This window comes from Zootoca vivipara, chromosome 2, assembly GCF_965207765.1.
Source record: "Zootoca vivipara chromosome 2, rZooViv2.hap1.1, whole genome shotgun sequence".
NCBI lineage: Eukaryota > Metazoa > Chordata > Lepidosauria > Squamata > Lacertidae > Zootoca > Zootoca vivipara.
The window spans coordinates 89,718,615-89,740,130 of record NC_142584.1 but is presented as its reverse complement, the minus strand read 5'-3'; the positions used below and the strand labels follow the sequence as shown (position 1 = coordinate 89,740,130).

Here is a 21,516-nt window from a genome sequence, read left to right as displayed (position 1 = left end):
TTCCTTTGTGCGCTCATTGTCTGCTTGCTTCCAGCATCCAAAAGAAGCAGCCTCCCTCCCCGCTCCGTCCCCTTGCTCAGGCCCCAGTGAAAAGGGGTCTGCGAGACGCGGTGAGGGTGGGGGCTCTTGTCGCTGCCTGTCGCCCACCCCACCCTTCGCCGCCGTTCCCACAGCAGTCGTGGCAGCAGGGCAGAAGCCCCTCGCGGCCCCCTCGAGCAGGCTCCCTCGCCTTCCCCCTTTGTTACCAGCCCCTACAGATGGTGCCCTGCTCGGGTCTCGGGTGTATTGCGAAGCGGGCGCGGGGGGGGGAGGGCGCGCGGCGAGCGGCCAATGGCGAGGCAGCCCGTCAGCTGACCTGCTTTGCTTACACCAGGTGCACGCCGGCTGCGGGCTGTGCAAAGCCGAGCTGAGGAGACAGAAGGAGGAGGCAGAGGCAAGCAGCAGCAGCAAGTGCGCGCGGCGGGAGGAGGGAAGGCGCTAGCGAGCACGAAGAGACCCCCGGCCAGCGGGAGGAGGAGGAGGAGGAAGAAGAAGAGCGCGCATCTTGCCCGCGGGGGCCCCAAGTGGAAATTACAGTCGCGGTCGCCTCGGAGAAAGAAGAGGCGGCGGCAGGAGAGGGGGGCGCGCCCCTCCGTCCTTCTGGCCGCAGACTTGAAACTCGAGCTGCCGGAGCCTGGCTAAGCGAGCTTCCTCGGCTCCCCTCGCCACCGGGAATTGTTGTGCCTTTCCGGGCGCGGTTTAAGGAGCCTCTCTTGCGTCCTGCATGGGGGGGAAGGCAAGCGAGGCTCGTTCCTAGCGGCCGCTGTTCTCTCTCTTCGGGTAAGTGTGTCCTCCTACGTCTGGGCAGCGGGGAGGAAGGGAGATGGCTTACCTGGGCAGGGAAGGGGTTAAAGCGGAAGCCAAGTTGCTATGGAGTAGTAAGCAGGGAGGGAAATGCTATATAGTATATATGCTATATACCTAGCATTCCACCAAACCACCAGTGTCGGGAATGGGAGTGTGGAATGGGAGGTGATGGCATTTCACTCGGCAGAACGATAAGCGAGCCCTCCAGGGAGCAGAGGCTGAGGTGTCACCTAGCAGGGATTGCTTTTGTTTGGAAAGGCTGCGCAGGGAATTGGGACGCTTAGAGAGCGTTGCCTAGCGGGGAGCGTCCAGAAGGCTGATAAGCAAAGGGAAAAAACAGATGGAGCAAACAGCACCCTGCCCTCTGGCCCTGAATTTCTGGCCATGGTTAGAAGGGGAAAGGAGGTAAACAAGGGGGCGATTGTCTTCTCTCCCCTCTCCTTTGCCCCCAAATTTTTTTCTTAAGTGCTGACGTGTGGTTGGAGACCCTAGAAAGAAGAAACAAAGGTCAATCTAACCTGGTTTGGGGGTGGCGAGCAGTTGGGTGTTAGCTGTTGTTCTTTTTTTGCAATAGGTGTGCTGATTCCAAAAGCTCGCTGCCTCCATCCAGCTGGCTGGAAGACTAAGGGGGGGTGCTGCTGCTGCTGCTGCTGTTGCCGTCTCTCATCTAGCCCAGACAGACCAAGTATGGAAAGTTTGCCAGCTAGTGTCCTTTGTCCTCTCCCAAGGCAGGAGGGTGAAGAGGATGCTGGCTGGTAGCAGCTATGGTGAAGATGCCCCCCCCCCCAATCTTCCCTGAGCACACAGTTTGCTAGTTTGTGTTTTCAGCCGAATCATGAAACTCTTTCCCTGCCTTGTCTTTTTCTGCAGAGGCTTGAAGCACTTCAGTGGGGTGCATGTGCTTTATCTGCAATTGTCATGTTCTGCATTGGAGAGCTGGTTGCCGCCAGGAAAGTTATGACCAGTGATTATTTCATGAGTGTCAGACTTTGGGACTGTGTTAGTGTACCCTCCAGGAGAGGCTTCTTCTTTATAAAAAAGCATGTGTGTAAAATTAGTCAAAGTCAAGAAGTTGTTTTCTGGAATATCCTCTGATGCCTGGATGGCTTCTGTTACTTTCCTCTGTCTTGCTCTTAAGAAACACTTCACTACTTAAGTTTGTCCTCTTTCTTTTCTTTTTTTACTTCCTTCTGATTTTTAATGGACTTGCTGCATTGAGCTGCTAAGGCGCAGGCAAGGGGGACAGTACCAGGCTGAAGTTTCTGTGCTTCCCATTTCTCATGGTGATGAGGAGGCTGGTGCTGTGTCCCCCTAAATCTCTGATTTGCATGCAAATGGGAATGCACCCTGGCAGATGTCTTGCCTCATCCATTCACATGAAGGGATTTGAAAAGACAAGGAGTCTTCAGTTTAACAATAGACCTTAAGAAAATGGTATAAAGGCTTAGTGTGAGGGTTGCTCCCCCACCCCACTCTTCTGCACCAGCTCCCCTTGCTGTTTGGACATTTATATGGCAAGCTGTCTCTAGTAATCTGACCATGATAGGGTAAAATATGCTCCCTCTGGAGAAGTTTGTTGCAACATTGAGATTCCAGGTAGGAAACAAGATCAAACAGGGGCTTTTCTTCCCCCAAATTTGTTGAAACTGATGGCCAGACGGCCTGGCAACTTGAAGACCAACATCCACGTACAAACTGGTGTGCCTGTGTCTGAGCCATCGTGTGAGAAGAACGAGCATCCAAAAGTACAAAGTCCTGGAGTTGTTACTGAGGTTTTAGACAGTGAAGACTTTAGGCAAGGTCACCTAGCCAGGAGGCTAGAGGCACAGAGCTGTTCTCAAGAGAATCCAGTTTCTGAAGAAGGAAGCCATTCTCCAGTGAGGGAAAGGAGATCTCCGAATCACACCCAGAGGGGAGGAATGTAGTAATCCTTTTGGGGATGGGCCCTAACAAAGTTGTAGAAGGTCCCTGGTTCAGTCTCTGACCTTCCAGGTAAGACTGGGAAATACTCCCACTGGAAATTCTGGAGAGCTACTGCCAGGCAATGGGAACAATACTGAGTTAGATGGACCAGTGATTTGACTTGTTATAAGGGAGCTTCCTATGTTCTTGTCATGCATTGAGGCAGGGCACCACCCTTAGACATTCCCAGGTCTTTCAGCTTCTGCCTAGCCTCATTCCAGCAATAAGCAGCCTGTTTTGGAAACCTTCAAATGAGTAGGAGTTCAATCTATCTCCCTATATTACTGTTCTATATAAAACTGTGCTATCAGTATCTGAGAGCTTCAAGTAAAAGGCTAGAGTTGCTTCTTTCATATCTTTCCAGATGTTCAGAACTTTTTCTCTCCAACTACATTCCAGAGGGGAGTGTATTACTTTGTTTTCCAGAGTATTACCGTACTTTGTTTTCTGTTAAGTTTGAACCGAATGTAGCTTTGCCCTTAAAGACAAACTGCAGTTCCCTCCCTTTCTCTGTGTTGTTCATGACATTGACATCAAATAAAGGATGCAGTAAGGTTCCTTGCCTTCAGGCCAGATAGGACAAGATCCTGAGTCAGTGGGTTTTAATGGTGACCTAATCTTTTTAAATGGTTGTGCGCACCTCTAAAGACTTTGAAGTGCTTAAGGGGAAAAAACACCAAAACCACATGCACAAAGCATTCAGTGTGGTTCAGTGTGAAATGCTAGAAAATACCATGGCAATTTATAGGTCTTCAAAGCATGCCCTTTCCTCTGCCCTTTCAGGCATTAGTTTGGTAGACAGCAGCTGGCGCATTTCACCTTCTGGCTTTGTGGAGCCCTCATCACAGACTAATGGTGTGGAGTACACGTGAGCATGGATGAATATACCTCCTTGTGTGCCAGGCACCAGTTGCCTCCTCTTTTGTTTAGCTGCATAGCCAAAAGCAAAAGACCCCATTCACTAAGAAAGCAGTTAACCCTTGGGTTCCACGGTTTCATTGAAGAAGGCGTTTCAGTGAGCTAGCGGGAAAGAAGGCATTGTATTGGTTGTATTGGCATTGTTTCGGGGTGGACAACAGATGTTCGCCTGCTATTTTACATGTTTCGCTAAGTTATTTAGTGCCGGTTCATTGCGTGCTTCCCAGAGAGCAACCAGCTAGAAAAAGAGGCAGAATCAAAGGAAGAGTTTGCAGTACAGTTTGCAGGCGGGAGAAAGAAGCATCACCACTGAATGATCAGCTCCCCCGCTTCTCTTTGAACTGTTTGGGAGTTGCCAAGGAATACATCGGGGAAACTCTTAGGTTGTACGTCATTTTCTTCTTTGTGAGATCCCATGTGAAATTACTTCACTGCTCAATGCGTCCATTAACTTATTAAAAAGTGGAAAGGAAGTGCTTTTAAATACGTCCTTCAGGGGTTGCCTTCAAGAATATGATTAGTGGTGTGAATGTGGCTGCTTTTAGCCACTCCCACCCCGAAACCTGTGCAACTCCTGTTGCCATGGTTCAGAAGTCATAATCCAATGCAGCAACACCTGCTCTACATTTGAGGACGTCTTGTGCAATTTAGAACCCTTCATGATCAGTTTTCCAAACTGTGGAGTCCCCATGTGTAGAGCAGGCTCCCTGTTTTCAAAGTTATAGTCCCAAACAGCAATGGCGAGTAGAGCCGTGGTAGGCTGAAGCAAGCACTTTTGCCACACTTGTCCTGTTTGCAGGAATCCTATCTAAAGCGGGCTATTATTTCATGCAATCAGATCTTGCCTTTATACTTCCAGTGAATTGTGAATTTGAAGTTATTGGCCTGTTTTGTTTTGTTTTAAGGTAAGGGTGTACACGAGCTTGTCAGAAGAGAGCCATCCCATGTAGGGTTTCTACATATCTCTTGTTTCAGCCTTGCAAATAAATCCAGAAAGGTTACTAGCCTACCTTTCCTTATGTAGCTGCATCCAACGTTTGTGGCATAAAAGTGACAACTTGTATAAAGATGCCTTGCCTCCCTCCCCATGGATGACTAGCTGTTCAGAAGTCTGAATGGTTTGTGATGTTTTCTACTACTTTTAGTATGTTGCAGACAATATGCCTGAAAAGTTATGCTTGCAGTGTTATGCTTGAGTTCTGGATCGTGGATTCTTCACAGGGCACACAAGCCCCTCTCCTTTACTTTCTGACTGATCTGGGCTGTATTCACATGCCTAACTGAAACATTTAGTGCTCATTTCCATGTTATTTGGAAACAGTTTTTTTTTCCTGGGCCCAAATAACATGGAAAGTGCTAAACCTGTGCTGTTTTCCACTATATTTCCAGAAGTGGCTTTTACATCCTGAGAAAGTTGAAGTGCAATGTGGATAAGATCAGCTAGGGAAACTATGGGGAAACTGAATAAACTGCCCTAGATGAGCCATTTCCCCTTTAAATATTGCAAAAGGGGACAGGTGTGGCAAAGCCATTGCAATGTCAAACCCTGCCAATCTTTTAAGGCTCCAGGTGACTCCAAACATTTGCAAAACCCAGCCAGCAGAGTCCGTGGGAGCTGCCCAGGGTTCTGATTTCCCTTGTCCTGCTAGGCTTGAGTGGAGTGGAGCAGAGCTGCTAGAATAGCATTGTAATTTAGTACAATATATTGAGACAATTTAAGAGTCCACAACTTGCTCTTCTGCAGTTTGTTTCTCTTAATACATTGTGTTGTAAAGTGTAATGTAATACAAGAAAAGTCTTAAGTAGAGCTGTTCAAACATTAAGGGAAGTATTCAAAATAAACAATTACAAGCTCAAGATTAAATGTAAATCAACTTGCATAACTGCAGCTTAGTGTGGGAAATCATTTAAGTTCTCTGAACCTTTTAAGACAAGTAGCAAACTTTACAAGTCAAATCAGGCATTCGTTTTAACATAATCAGATACATATTTGGTCAGGAGAAACTATTTTCCTTGATGCAGTTTTGTTCCGTTCACTTCTGAAGCAAGCAAAAAGAGGAAAAGGTCCCTGATTCTTTCAGGCCCCATTATTTTCTAAATATGCACTGTATATTCCTGTGTATAAGACTACTTTTTAACCCAGGAAAATCTTCTCAAAAGTCGGGGGTCATCTTATACGCCGGGTGGTATTTCTTATATGGTGAGTATATCCCAAACTCTATATTTTAACTAGAAAAGTTGGGGGTCGTCTTATATGCCCAGTCATCTTATACGCCGGAATATACGGCAGTTAAAAGCACTGTGCACCCAAACTATTGAAAATCTGGATTTAATTTTTTGTACTCATCTTAGAGCTGAACTGAAATCTATTGCACATACTAAGAACTTTTTAAAAACCAAAACCCTCTAAGTATGCCTGAAATTTTTAACAAAGAGGGAGTTCCAGTTTTACAGTGCATATCTGCTTTGAAGCATAATAAAACATAATAAAAACATTCAGTAAACAAATCCATAATCTCCTTCTTCCACAAACCGGGTTTGCTTCCCTGCTCCTCCACATGCAGCTGCTGGGTGACCTTGGGCTAGTCACACTTCTCTGAAGTCTCTCAGCCTCACTCACCTCACAGAGTGTTTGTTGTGGGGGAGGAAGGGAAAGGAGATTGTTGGCTGCTTTGAGACTCCTTAAGGGGAGTGAAAGGTGGGATATCAAGTCCAATCTCCTCTTCTTCTTCTTCTTCATGATGGAGGAGGCATGCAAATAAGGGCCTCAGATGATGTTCACAGTGTCCAGGTCAGTTCATATGGAGACAGGTGGTGCTTGAGGTGTTGCAGTCAATGGGATTTACACTGATAAATATGTATAGGTTTGCACCTTTATTTTTTAGTTTTGTTCTTTTGGTTAGCCTTAGGAACCTGATTCTCAGATGTCACTGCAACCCTTTGTAGATCAAGTAGCCTTTGGATGATGGCCTGAGAGTGTTTCTTCTAAGGAAGTTGGCTTAGATCATTTAGTTTTCCTAGGTATTTGCAATCTGAATAGGTTAAAAAAACCAGGAAGGATTAAGGTAGGGTCAGGGCATGAGAATAGCTTTAAAGAAAGGGAACAGGAAATGGAACAGGTGAATAACCTTTAACAAAGGACATTAGAATATTAGTTTAATATACACATTCATTCAGAAAAAGGAAAAGGAAAAAAAACAAATAATGAAGATACTTGTAGTAACGAAATCTGTCTTCTCTAGTGCTACTTTAAGCTCTTTTATTATTTCTTTAATTTTGGAGCTTTTCTTAATGAAAACAAACTGTAATTTTCAGACTCGAGTTATCCCAGTTCACCAATAATACTCTTTGGCAGGCATGTGGTCCCCACAGCTGTCCTCTCATTTGTGTATGAAATAGAAACACTGGTGTCATTTGTAGGTTACCATAGTTACATGAACAATACACGTGTGATACTTCATCCTTCCAAGCTAAAAGGGTTTCTCAGTTCTGTGCCTAGAAAATGTCTGCCAGGCAAGGGGGACAAACCTATGGGAAGGGTGACTTTAAACATTTTTTAAAAGCACCCCATAGCAATTTCTTCCCTTTTAATTCACTTTCTACAATGTTAATTTATTGCACTTCTCCTTTTCAGTTTAACAAAAGCTAATTGCAGGCCTCCAGCCAATTAAGCACTTCATCCAGCAAGCTGCCACACTAATGTGGGTTTGCAGGTGTCCTGTGGGCTCAGGAATCTGGGACTGTTGTGTCACAAAGTAAGCTTTACCTGGCATTCAAGATTTACAGGATATTTATATAGGAAATGTTCAACTTGACTCCCAAGAGGTCGTATAGTCCAGCAAAAGGAATGGTGAACTTTGTTTGGGGTTTAAAAACTCTCCTTGGCTCCTGTCTTCCTCACGTGACAGAGTCACCTTCCCACAACCCATCTCCATTCCCTGTTCGGTAAAAATATTAAAAGTACTGAACACAGTGGGGTTGGCAATAAAGTTCATCAGGGCCTCTGTGCCAAGAGGTTTACAATCTTAAGGTTTGGGGGAAAGGATTCTGTGGGAGAACTGCCACTTCCTAAGCCTGCTGGCTTGCTCCAGGTGGTGGAAGGGTGGTGAGGGGTTTTTCTGAAGCCTCTCATTGACATCAGTGGAAGGGAAAATCGATATGTCAGTTTCAGGGCTTTTGAGGGGGGGCAGCGGTGAGACTAATCAGGTTGGATATGTTCTTCCAAGCCCACAACATCCTCCAACAGATATATTTCAGGGTAGTGGGCTCAGGAATGCTAATGGTATTGGTCACCTTCCCTTCCATCCTCTTTAAGTACTAGGGATGCTATTCCCCATATCAACCAGGCCAAGTCCTGAGATCAGTAGTGGGAGGGGGTTGCTAATGTGTGTGGCCCATTGTGTGGGAACCCAAAGTAGGGCCTTTTCCGTGGTGGTGCCCAATTTTGGAACTTCACGGTATCACAGATGGCCATGAATTGGATGGGATCCTGCTGTCTTGTGAAGACTTACATGATTTTGGAGCCTTTGGAGGCCCTGTGTTTTGTTTGACTTAACTTTTTTAGCCTCTAGTCCTTCTGCATTTTATAATTATATACAGTTTTATTGCTGGTTTTTAATATTTCTATCAAGTCTTCGTGATTTCTGTTGATGTGAGGTCTTTTTAAAAAAATAATAATGAAAAAGGCAACAGGAGAGGGCAGGTTTTGAAAAATACTAAAACAAATACTAAAAAAATCAAAAATAATAATCATGTGGGGCACAACCAGGATATTATGACCTAGTCATGTTAGATATCACATGCAAGTCCATAGCAATTCCAATGTGTGAATGGATGTCTGCTGGGACAGGCTTGACTGGGCGAGTTGTGCAAGCCACGTGTAATCTATGTGCCTATACTGTGTTTAGGCTCTGAACACAGTGTTCTCATCTGCAGCTTTCTGCTTTTTCTAACAGCATTTTAATTTTGCCAAAGTGTTTATATATATATATATATATATATGGTCCTCACAACAACCATGCAAAGTTGGCCTCCATGCAATTTTTAGCAAAACGAAAAGAGCAGTGCTTCCCCCTTAACAAATCCACAAGCTTGGAGGAGAGCCAGTAAACAAACAAACAAAAACCCAATCCTACAACAAGACATTTGCTGTTTTTCAACTCTGCTGTAGATGGCAACTAGTTGGATAGTTACCCCTTTGAAAGGGTACCAGACAATTTTATATATAAATACTGAGAGTAATTTACCCAACAGCAGCACCATACAAAGAAGCTATAGCAAAGGAATGTTAAATTATGGTCCCCAATCAGCATTCTGTTACCTAGCGCACTGGTGTGTTGTTGTTGTTGTTGTTGTTGTTGTTTGGGGGGGAGTGTAAAGACTTGCCAGGTGGCTTCCAGAAAAGAAAAATGTGCAAGCAACAGAGATGAAGGACCAACCCACTCCAGGTCACCCACACCCACTTCATACAGATTTAAGCAGGCAGAAGAGGCCTACTTACAAACCCTGCGCCTCAGAAATAAAGAGAAAAGGCACATACAATGTGCACCTCCCTTGCCAGTGATGGACTTCTATATTTATAAGAACAGTAACTTTTTTTAAGGGGAAAAAATGCCTTCGCAGCTGCTTTACTGCTGTCCACGTGCAGTTTCCAAGTTCACTTCTTTAACAGTTATTTGTGGTGTCAAAAGAAAACAAGCTGCCTTTGGAGAACTGCAGCTAAAATGCAAGGAAAGATTTGTAGTATTGGTTCATGTCTTGGTTACATGTAACATCCTTACATTACTTGCTGCCACGGGCTCCTTCAGAAGGAAGCCTAGGATGCAAATTCAGTAGTGATGCTGACGATGTCAAGCTTATGCTCATACAAGCCAATCATGCGTCTATTATTCATTCATTCATTTGGCAGCTACTAAATTACTGACAACGGCAAGGAAGAAACACAGCTTCTGTAACAAGCTTGAGGCCTTTAAAAAAAGTTGTCCTTCAGAAAGATACAGTCATACCTTGGTTTGCGACCGCAATCCGTTCCACGGAGTCGGTCGCTCCCCGAATCGGTCGCTCCCCGTTGCATGCTTCTGCGTGTGTGCGAAGCGCCGATAGAGCGCTTCTGTGCATGCACGCGCTGTGCAGATCGCTTCTGTGCATCCAAGCACCTCGGAACCCGGATGAAAACACTTCCAGGTCCACGGTGGTTGGAAACCGAAGCTGTCGCAAACTGAGGCGGTCGCAAATCGAGGTATGACTGTACTAGACTAGCCCACAATTTGTTTTGCAGCACCTTCACATTAGAAAGACAAATTTCCAGTTCAGGTTTAGCTACATGTTTCTCTAATGCATCACTACTTATCATTTAGCACATGGTGTTTTCCCCGGTCCGGTGTCCTCCAATTCCCATCAGCCTCAGTCAGGTATGGCCTCTTGTTGGGAATGGTGGGAATTGGAGTCCAATCACATTTGGAGGGCACAGGCAGGGAGGGGGGACATCTGTCACATGTTTTATACTGTTTTGTTGTGAGCAGCCTTGGACATTCTTGCTAACTGAGGAGTGGCATACAAATGTGTTAAACACAGTAAATCACTGTTTCAGCCTCTTGTACTTGTTGTATAACTTCGTGACTTCTGTCATATAATTTGTCCTGCAATAAAATGATTTATATCACTATATCATATTTTAGATTGTTCGCGAGAGAGATCCTTTAAAGGGTATAAGAAATGAAATACTGAAAGGGATGGAATCAATGGCAGTTTTGTCATTAATGCCCTCCATTTTTCACCTTAAGTGGCATTGCACTGTGCACCAGACATTTGTCAACAGCACTTGCAGAAGTGTGCTTTGATTAGAGTACTTCAGAGGTCAGGAGAAGTGGTGCAGGTGCTCCCAGGGATCCAGTCTTTTATGCAAACTTTGGTGTATTCTTTCATTGCACACCTTTGCTAATCTGCTAACTAACAGGACTTCATGGCAACACATTGCCCCTTGCTGCAGGTGTACAGCTAAACAGTTCAATGCCATGGTGAAAATAAAACTATTTCTGGTCTCCAAATAACTTCCAAAAGAGTTTTGAAAGTTAGGTAACTGTAATGACATGCTTTTATAAGTAGACAGCTGCAAGTAACGGTCATGTTTAAATAGAAGGTTAATGAAAGGCTACCAGTTTTGTAAGTGAAGGCTGTGAATCTACCAGAGTGCTTCTCAACTGCTGAGAAATGATAGAACAGCAAAATCAGGGACAGACCTTGAGACATGCATTGAGTAAGGTGCTGCCATGCATTGTCAGATCAGGACTCTGGCTATGCAAGTACCATAGAATCATAGAACTGTAGGGTTAGAAGGAATCTCAAGGACCATCTAATCCAATCCCCTGCAATGCAGGATTCTTAACTAAAGCAGCCATGACAGATGACCATCCACCCTCTGTTTAAAAACCTATATTGACAGAGTTGGAATCTTATTTCCTGTAACTTGAAGTCATTGGTTCAGGTCCTACCCTCCGGAGCAGGAGAAAACCAGCTTGTGCCATCTTCCATGTGACAGCCCTTTAGATACCCTGTTTCTCATATTTTAAGACATACCCATAAAATAAGCCATAGCAGGATTTTTAAGCATTCAATGAATATAAGCCATACCCCGAAAATAAGACATAGTGATAGGCGCAGCAGCAATGCCGACCGTGGCAGGAGGAGGAGGAAAAAATAAGACATCCCTTGAAAATAAGCCATAGTGTGTTTTTTTGAGGAAAAAATAAATATAAGACATGTCTTATAATATGAGAAACACGGTATTTGAAGATGACTATTGTATCTCCTTTCACTGTCCTCTTATCCAGGCTAAATATACCCAGTCCCCTCAACAGTTCCTCATACCACTTGGTTTCCAAACCGTTGATCATCTTTGTCACCCTCCTCTGCACACATTCCAGCTTATTAATATCCGCCTTAAATTGTGGTGCCCAGAACTGGGCACAGTACTCCAGGTGGGGTCTGACCAAGGCAGAATGGAGTGGTGCTATAACTTCCCCTGACCTATACACTATACAGTGGTACTATCGGCGCTTTGCGCACGCGCAGAAGTGTGCCTTCGGGGAGCAAATGCCTCCGTTTATGAACGCCTCCGTGGAACGGGTCATGTTTGTAAACCGAGATTCCACTGTACTTCTGTTGATGCAGCCTAGAATAGCATTAGTTTTTGCTTGTTTGCTTGCTTTTTGGCTGCTGCATCACACTATTGACTCATGTTAAGCAAGTGGGCCACTAAGTCCCCTAGATCCGTTTCACATGTACTACTGGCAAGCCAGGTGTCCCCCATCTTATATTTGTGCAGCTGGTTATTCCTGCCTAAGTTCAGAACCTGACGTTTGTCCTTATTGAAATTCATTTGTTTAGTATTGGCCCAGGTCTCCAATCTGTTAAAGTCATATTGAATCTTGATTCTGTCTTCAGTGACATTAGCTACATCTCCTAGTTTGGTGTCCTCCTCAAATTTGATGAGCATCCCTTCAGTTCCTTTGTCCAAGTTGTTTATAAAGATGTTGAACAACAAAGGGGCCCAGGAAGGAAGCCTTTGGCACCCCAGAATGACAAGGAACCATTAAAATATTTTCTTAAAATTGTCCAGTAGCACCTTCGAGACCAACTAAGTTTGTTCTTGGTATAAGCTTTTGTGTGACTGCACACTTCTTCAGATATAAGTGCATGCACACAAAAGCTTTTATATATTTTGACTGTGTCAGACCAACACAGCTACCTACCTGAATCTAGAACCATGGAAGGAACCATTAGTTAGCGATCTTTAATAATAATAATCATAAGCATAAGTATTTTACCCTATGGCAGCCTTCCTCAGCAGTGCCTCCAGGTGTTTTGGACTAGAGTTCCCAACATCCCTAAACATTAGCTATGTTGGTTGGGGCTGATTGGAGTTGTAGTCCAAAAGATATTGAAGGGGAAGGCTGCCCTTTAATAGGACTTGTTGTTTGCTGATGCTTAACACCTGATGCAACAATGCAAACCTATTTGTCTTGGTATAAAAGATTGAAGGTAGATCTCTTCTACAGAAAATAGCCTCTTTAAAAAGTAGGTCTATTTACTTTATTTTATTGTAGTACAATTATATCCTGGCTGCCTTACTTCCATCAGGAAACTGAAGGTGGTGACATACAGGAATTCCCAGCTGGTCTCCCATCTAGGTTCAGACTGGATCCTTTAAACCTTAATGAAGCTAAGATGGTTTGTAAGCCACTGTGTCGGGTATTTCTAGCATATATGGAGATTGCAGTGATTTTAAGCCAAGCAAACAAGAAACATACACCAAACTTGAGTACTGTCAGTTAAGAATGTGCTGTTCCCAAAGGAATGCACAGAGGTTTGTTACCTTCACAGAATACCCTTTTTTATCACTGTTGCAAACCTACAAATGATGTGTACGTCCATGTTGGCATGTGGCAAAATGCAGCAGTAAATATTTTCACACTGGTAGAAGACGTCTTCAAATAACTTCCTCCAGGACATCAGTTTAAGCCACAGCATTATTTGGCCTGTGTTGATTACATACAGCAGGCACGACATTTCCCCTCGGTTGTAGCATTTGTACCAATTTCTGTTCAAGATGCCTGCTTTGCTCAGACAAGATTTGGAGGCAGAGTTACAAAGTTCTGACAAAGAAGGCAGAGCGGGCAGGCGGGAGGCCCAGGTGGACTGCGGAGGTTTGGTGAGGTGTGAAAGGAAGGAGGTAAGTGTCTTAGGCAAGGTGGGGTTGATGAGTGAAGCAGACAGGGGCACACAGCTGCTACTTACACCTATGCAGGTGTTCTGCAAAACAAATGTGCAGTTTCAGTTGTGATCTGGTAACACTGCCTAATTATACTCAGGATGCCCGGCTGATGTTTACCGTGCCTTTGGACAATAGTGAACTAAATCACACTCTGAGTACACCTGTTGAAATCAGTGGGCTTGTGCTACTTTCATTGGGGTACTTTCATAGAGTTAGGTGTGCCGGAGGATATGTATCCACCAGTGCTTCGTAATGTATTTATTTTTCAGTTTGTCCCTTAATCTGGGCTGGTATTAAATCGTAAAACCTTTATCACAATGTGCCTGTTTCCTTCATGGAAGACTGTGATGAATGTCTCCTGTTTCACAAAGTATGCTAAATATTTACAGTTTCACCTGTGCACATTTTATCTTAATCCAAGAGATGAGCAGGAAAGGGGGCGGGAGAGAGAGAAAGGAGATTTCCATGCTTTTGTAAAGTAGCAGAGGATGTGCATAGTCAGAAACAACCATGTATTCCTCTCAAGAAAGAAATTAGTCTTTGTTGAGTGGGTGGACAATGTGCAGATGGAAGTCTATGAAAAAAATGGGGGTAGCTTTGTTGATGGATGGGGTTAATTGGTGGTTATATACAAATTATCCCCCCCAAAATCAATCAATCAATTGATGAGGAATTAATTAAAAATACAGAGCTATACAATAGATGAGGGCTAGCTCAGGCCTTTTCCAGACAAAAGCATGTAGATTGTGGGAAGCTGAATTCATGTTTTTTTAAAAAAGAATTAAAGATAATAAAAAAATGTCATGCAAGGAAGCCTTGGAAGTGTGGCACTTATGACACTGCACATCGACTTATGGGATGAGGTGCAGGCTACCTTGCCACTATTTTCAGTAACAGATAATGGGAAAATGTGTAGGCATTTGACTCACCTGATTTTTAATAACCAGCAAAATAACCTTGAATTAATTATTAATTAATTAATAATAATAAAGCCACTTCCGCATCTCACGGAGGTGGTGTTGTGGGCGTGATAATAATTAATAATTTCCATAATGTAGTAGGTATAGTAAATCAAGAGATCTTTATTTATTAACAAATTTTTTTAAAAAAATCTATTTCTATTCAAAAGAACCTCAAGGCAAATATACCAAACAGGAACCAGATCAATACAATAGAGATTAAGAACTGCATGAAAGCTTATTGAAATAGCATGATACTGTTTCAAAATTAACAGTATATAAACAATAACCGATCCAGGCCTGGATTAGCCTTCTAGGAAGGCTTGATGGAATAAAAATATATTCCCAAATGGTTGGCACCTATCTGATATGCACCAGAAGGAGTTTCCAGAACACTACACTATTGCCCTGCTCTGTGTCATCATGGAGCAGAGCCCAGTGTTATGGGGCACAAGAGGAAGTTCCTCTCCTGATGACTGCACCAGTGATATAGCGAATTCCAGCAATTGCGATTTGCCATTTTATTTTATGTTTCATTGCAATACTGAACAAATTATTGCAGAAGAGCTGTAAATACGAGGAGGGGCCATTTAGGTCCCCGCTCCCTCATTTTCAGCTGCCCCCTGCCAATATAAATCCTTGTGCGCTTTCATTTTTGCTACCGTATTGTTGAAGAGTCAAGGCTATAAAAATGGATGAACTGTTTATACGTGTATTTATCACAAGCTTTATGTTTTTTCCGATAGCCTTAGTCATTACCGTGTTTCCCCTTTTTTAAGACACCGTCTTATAACTTTTTTCCCTCAAAAAAACACACAGTGGCTTATTTTCAGGGGGTGTCTTTTTTTAAAAAAAAAAGTGCTGGTACAACTGGGACCCACTGGCTCAGGATGCTCGGTGCTCTCTTCTGCACATTGCTGGGCGCGTTGTTGGCGCTGCCAGTTCCGAGCGCCTGCAGGGTGGGGTGGGGGTGGCAGTGCTTTAAACCCCCAACCCTGTAGAAAGCAATGGAAGTTATGGACTGTAACAATCCTTAAGAGGCGCAGGTCTTAAAAAACCCCTGGTATCACCCTTGAAGCACAGCCTTCCAAAGTCAGGGGGGAATAGGTCTGTTTAGACAAAGGAAAGGATCGGGGGTGATTCTGTGCCCTGGGACCCACAGAACTACTTTAAAAATCCCAACCTGGGGGGGGGGTCAAATAGTGAAGCCCCATAGCCCTGTAGCAACAGAAGGCACATTCTGAAGCACCCGAGCTGTTCGGTTCCATAAAAAATCCAGGAATTGTAAAATTAACAACAATAATGGGGGGGCACTCTATCCAAAGAGTTAAGAAGGAATGGGAAAGTGTTGAGTTATATATGGAAAAATATGGAAAGGAAAGTTAGTTAAAGATAAAAAATAAATAATTATCGCAAGGGGAAAAATAACATCATAAAGGGTAATAATATTAAATATAAAATAGACAACACAACAGAAAAAGCAAGTATATGACTAAATGAGATCGCACAGGAGTGAGGGAAGTGGGGAGAGAGGGAGGGGGGTAAGGAATGGAAGGAGGCAATGGTTGGAGGAGGGTATAGGGGGATGAATTAAAGGAAAATTAAGACTGAGAAGCGCATGGTTTTTGTTTTTTAAAGATGCAAAGGCTTGCAATCAGCCAAAGTATAGAGCCCAACTTCTAGGAGACTGCGATCTACTTGCGGATTTATAAACTGGAGGTGATCTACCCCCGTTATATTGGTGTTCAGGTCAGAGTTGTTTTTAGAGAGAGGAAATATCCCATTTTTGAGGTTAAAGTAAAAGTTCCTGACCTTTTTTTTATAATGAGGAAATGCTGCTAAAACTCCGTTCTTCATTCCACGAAGGGGAGAGGGGGCGGGGCCGGGTGCTCAAAGACAAAAGAAATGGAAAAGGAGATAGCGATCAAATCCAGCCTCGCATTCATGCAGCCGTCGGGAGAGGCAGGGGCTGCAGCCGAGTGCTGCTTCACAAACAAACGGGGGAAAGTGCTTAGAACCCAGAGAATCCAGCTGAAAAACACGAAGCAGCAACAGCAATTGCACACACACCATCCCAAGCCAGCACAGTAACCAAGTCCCAAAAGCAAGAAAGGACTCAGCAAACACTGCTGCGGCCGGCGTTGCTGCTGCTGACTCGGGGAGCTCAGTGATCTCTTCCGCACAGCGCCTATCACTATGGCTTATTTTCGGGGTACGGTTTATATTTCTCAAATGCTTAGAAATGCTGCTATGGCTTATTTTATGACTACGCCTTAAAAAGGGGGAAACACGGTAATATGTTAATTTAATAAACGCACACTTAGAAACTGTTGTTAAATTTGATTTTACAGTCCAGCATCCTAGCAAAGGGTTTCCTAGGCACTGGGGAAGCCCCCAGAGAGAGAGTGCAGTGAAGTGTGAAAGTCACTACAAGAAGAATAGTAGTATGTGAGCATCAGGCATCCTGTGTCTGGAACAGATTCTGAGATCAGGGAGACAGCATTGTCTATGGTGTTCCAAATATCCATTTAGAAAAAAATCTCTTGTACCCTAAGAATTTGAAAACAAAACCGAGCCTGGAGTTTTTACACATTGAACAAAAGGCATTTCTGTGACTGCAACGGGAGTCACAGGAAGGAAAACATTGGATCTGCCTTTTCAGAATGGCTTTGATTCATACTTTTGTCCCTGAATGGTGCAGAGGACACACCCATGAAATGAAGCTTTCCTGACTTTCCCTTTTCTCTGCAGCCCCCTCTACTCTCCCCAAATCTGCTGCCATTGGGGGACACTCAAACATTATTTCAGATATTGGAGGGGGGAGCTGCTGCAGTTGGAAAAGGTTGTTAATCCTGTTACGTGAACAGAGAAGCAACTTAAGATCCAAGCCAGTCATTACACAACTTAAACTACAGTATTTCATGTAAATGCAACTCATACTTCAGAGTCTCCTTGCTTGTGAGTGGGCAAACGGTCTGTATGACCATCTACTGGCTGCGCTGTGAATCATGTTGGTTAGTTAAAGTGGGAAAGAGAGAGGCGCAAAAGTGAGCACGTTCTTGGTTGTGTGCAATTGGGAAGAACGAGTTCCTGATTGCATCTGATAGCTAAAATTGTGAACTGTGCTACCCCTTGGAACCTAGCAATATAAGAAACATGAAGCTAGCACAGGCATCCCCAAACTGCAGCCCTCCAGATGTTTTGGCCTACAACTCCCATGATCCCTAGCTAACAGGACCAGTGGTCGGGGAAGAGGGCCGAAGTTTGGGGATGCCTGAGCTAGCACATCACCCATCTTCCTGTCATTCAAGGTTTGGTACAGCTTTTATAATTAGGATATGTTTCCTTTTTAATGGGTACCTGCTAAAGGGGTAGCTGAGGCTTCATTTTGTGTACCTCTCTCAAGATGGTTCTTAGTGCATGACAGTCCACATCCTATCTTGAGTTGGGAGCAGGTGCGGAAGAATTCAAGAAGCCTGTAGCAGCATTTATCACCTAATCAATTGGTTTCAGCTCACTGCTGCATAGAACATCTTATGAAATTCTTGGGCTGTTTAGATGCTGCTTTGAAACCCCTAATGTAAGAGAGCACAATACAGTAGTACCTCGGGTTACGTACACTTCGGGTTACGTACTTTTCGGGTTACGTACTCAGCGGACCTGGAAGCATTTACTTCCTGGTTTGCCGTGCACACATGCGCAGGAGCCTTCTACACAGTTTGCGCATGCTCAGAAGCACACTTTTGCGCTCGTTTGGGTTACGTACTTCTCGGGTTATGTACTGCACCCCAGAACGAATCAGGTACGTAACCCGAGGTACCACTGTAGTTGAAGGTGGTTCTTCATTGTAAATTCAACAATTACACAATTACATTTGTCTTGCCATTTTACCCCGTGGTCTTTAAATGTGTAGAAGGGCATATTTTACTTCCACTGAAAGCAAAACCAAAAAGCAATCTGGTATAGTCGATAATTTGACAGCCCACTATTTGCAAGCACTTATTATTTTTAAAGTTTCTAAGATGATTTGGTAATGCTTTGCTAATGACATATACATAGCTAGAGAATGACAGAAAGGGGCAATGTTGCAATTCCCGGGTTGACTTTTGCAGACTGCCAGTATGCAGGAGCTGCATTTTAAGATTTCCAGCTATAAGTACTTGCCGCAGAGAAACACAAAAGTTGCTGTGCTGACAATACATTAATCTTACAGGGTCCAATAAAAGTAATAAAAGAGGCTTTAACATAAGAGGAGCCCCAGCAATCAGACCAAAGATTAATCTTGTCTAGCATCTGCTCTCTCACAGCGGTCGCTAAAATCCTCTGATTTGGGACTTCCAAGGAGAAAGCTTTCTCGCAGAATACAATGATGTACTGGGTATATAAGGGATAAGGTGGTATTCCACGTAACCTGATCCTGAGCTTTATAGGGCCTTATAAAGCCTTATATTAAACTTGGTCCAGTAGCAGATAAGCAGCCCATGCAAATCTTGCGCGCACACAAAGAAGCTGTTATATGTCGGTGGTAGTTTGCCCCCACAAGCACTCTAGCTACTGAGTTCTGCACTATCTGCAGCCTCTAGGCCAGGCATCCCCAAACTTCGGCCCTCCAGATGTTTTGGACTACAATTCCCATCTTCCCCGACCACTGGTCCTGTTAGCTAGGGATCATGGGAGTTGTAGGCCAAAACATCTGGAGGGCCGCAGTTTGGGGATGCCTGGTCGAGGCCCAACCTCAATGGTAGCCCCACATAGAGCACATTGCAGTAATCCAACTTTGAGGTGATCAATGCATGGATGATTAGTGGTCATGCCGTCCCAATCCAGAAACAACCATGCCTGTTTTACCAGCCAAAACTGGCAGAAGGTGCTTCCAGACACCGGAGACTTCTGTGTCTCTAGCAGCAGAGCTGGATCTAAGAGCACCCCCAGCTTATGGACCTGTTCTTTCAGTGAAAGTGTGCCCCATCCAGAGCAGGCAACATACTAGTTTCCTGGACCCCCAAACCACTAATCCACAGAGCCTCTGACATGTCTGGATTCAAACTCAGTTTATTAGCTCCCATCCAACCAATCACTGTATCTGGACACCAGCCCAGGGCCTGCTCAGCAGCTCCTGATTCAGATATTACAGAGAAGCAGAAATACAGTTTTGTAACGGTTTTCCATTCTACCCTTCAATTTTCTCTTGGATAAATGGGGAAATACTAATGTCTAGTTTATTTTGAGTTCATTATTGGATCCGTTCCTTTCTTTCCTCGAAAACAAGGATGAAGAGAAAGATAGATAAGCAAAGGCAGTTCCCTATTTCATTTCCCAGGGATCAATTTTGTGGTGTTTGGTCTAAATCCATCTTTCCGGAGTCTTTTAGACAAAAGAGTTTTCTCTTATTTATTTCCTGAAATCTGTTAAAGCAGCAGGGCCGTCTACAGCAGGTCGGGCGCCCTGGCGCTGAGGCGCGGAGATCGCTCCGGCGCCCCCGCCCACTGCTTCCACGCAGCTTTGCCACGCAGCGCCCCCCCTTGCCGGCCCGGCGCCCTGGCACCCCGCGCCACCGGGAGTACACCTAGAGCCGGGCCTGTAAAGCAGTTCCATACATTGTTTTGTGAGTAATTGCTTCTCTGAATTGGCTTGCATAAACCAACTTGATGCAAACAACTGCCATGTGAAATTATACAGTTTCTTTAATTGTGTAAGCCAGAGGCCATTTCAATAGCATCAACAACAGTACAAATAATTACATTAACAATCATGTTGGCCAGAGTGTTCAAACATCAGAACTCCCGCTCTTTAGCATAATACACCATTATTCAAATAAATTGTCTAATAATTTCACAGATGATCCCCCTGAAGAAAACTCCATTAGCCTTTGCAAACCGAGACCGGATTTCAAATGCAGCCAATGCAAACTATGTTCCTTTTTTGTGTAATTGTTTTCTCCCTAGCCCTTAATGAAGATTATGTGTTATAAAACAATATGCAACAATATTTGAAAATATAGACTTCCTCAGCCTGGGCTCTGACCAGACAGTTATAGATTTTCAATATCCTGACATAATTTTTGATGCTGCCTTACTTCCCTTTTTTGATTGCAAAAAGAGCGGCAACCGAAGAGTGGTTTCAGTGACTGCATTTGTGTAGAATGTTGCATGGAGCTGTGATTATGTTGTTCCTTCTGTTTTCCCTTAAGGCAGGTCCTGTGTGTGTACTTGTACTGAAGATCTCAGCGACCCTCAGGACTTGTGTGCCGATAATGTATTGTGTGGATGGTTTTGACTATTATGACTGTGTGTTCTGTAAAAACAAATTACAAAGCTCTGATTCAGGTTAGGGGTTGGTGGTGTGTACAGGGGAAGAGAGAGAGAGGTTAGTAGCAGTTGATTATCTTGTTTCTTAAAATTTCTCCCAAAGATGGGTAACTAGCAAAACAATTGCTTTGGAAATAAATTTGTGGCCAAAATCTAACTGTATGAAGGCCCACACACTTCCCCAAACTTCGGCCCTCCAGATGTTTTGGACTACAATTCCCATCATCCCTGACCACTGGTCCTGTTAGCTAGGGATCATGGGAGTTGTAGGCCAAAACATCTGGAGGGCCGCAGTTTGGGGATGCCTGACCTAGCACATGGTATGCAGTGTTCAGTTGTTTGAAACTTGCCATATAGTATTCATTAATATTATCATTTAGTGTCTATATGGGGGAAAATATAGAGAAGTAGGGAAGTTTTTTATGTTTAATGCTGTATTGTGTTTTTAATATTCGTTTGGGAGCCGCCCAGAGTGGCTGGAGAAACCCAGCCGGATGGGCGGGGTATAAATTATTATTATTATTATTATTATTATTATTATTATTATTATCCCTTGCCAGCTCACTAATCGTGACCACTCCTTCCTTGGGTTCTCCATTAATTTCCAATAATGCAGAGCAGGTGAGGAGACTCAACAGTGCCACCAAATGAAAGACACAGCCATTTACCGTATTTTTTGCTCTGTAAGACGCACTTTCCCCCTCCTACAAAGGAAGGGAAAGTGTCTGTGTGTCTTATGTAGTGAAGGCAC

At 43.9% G+C, this 21,516-nt stretch overlaps 1 protein-coding gene across 2 annotated transcripts in view; it reads left to right on the top strand.

Annotated features, from left to right (window-relative positions):
• Window positions 1-393: 393 nt before the first annotated feature.
• The window catches only part of LRRN1 (leucine rich repeat neuronal 1), a 29,871-nt gene continuing 8,748 nt past the window's right edge, over window positions 394-21,516 (top strand). Inside the window, exon 1 of one of the 2 annotated variants that reach the window (XM_035108101.3) lies at window positions 394-819. The gene's annotated coding sequence lies outside the window, so the exon portion shown is untranslated. Of the gene's footprint in view, window positions 820-1,162; window positions 1,354-21,516 lie in introns of those variants that run through there. The other variant, XM_088662380.1, reaches the window with a different exon arrangement.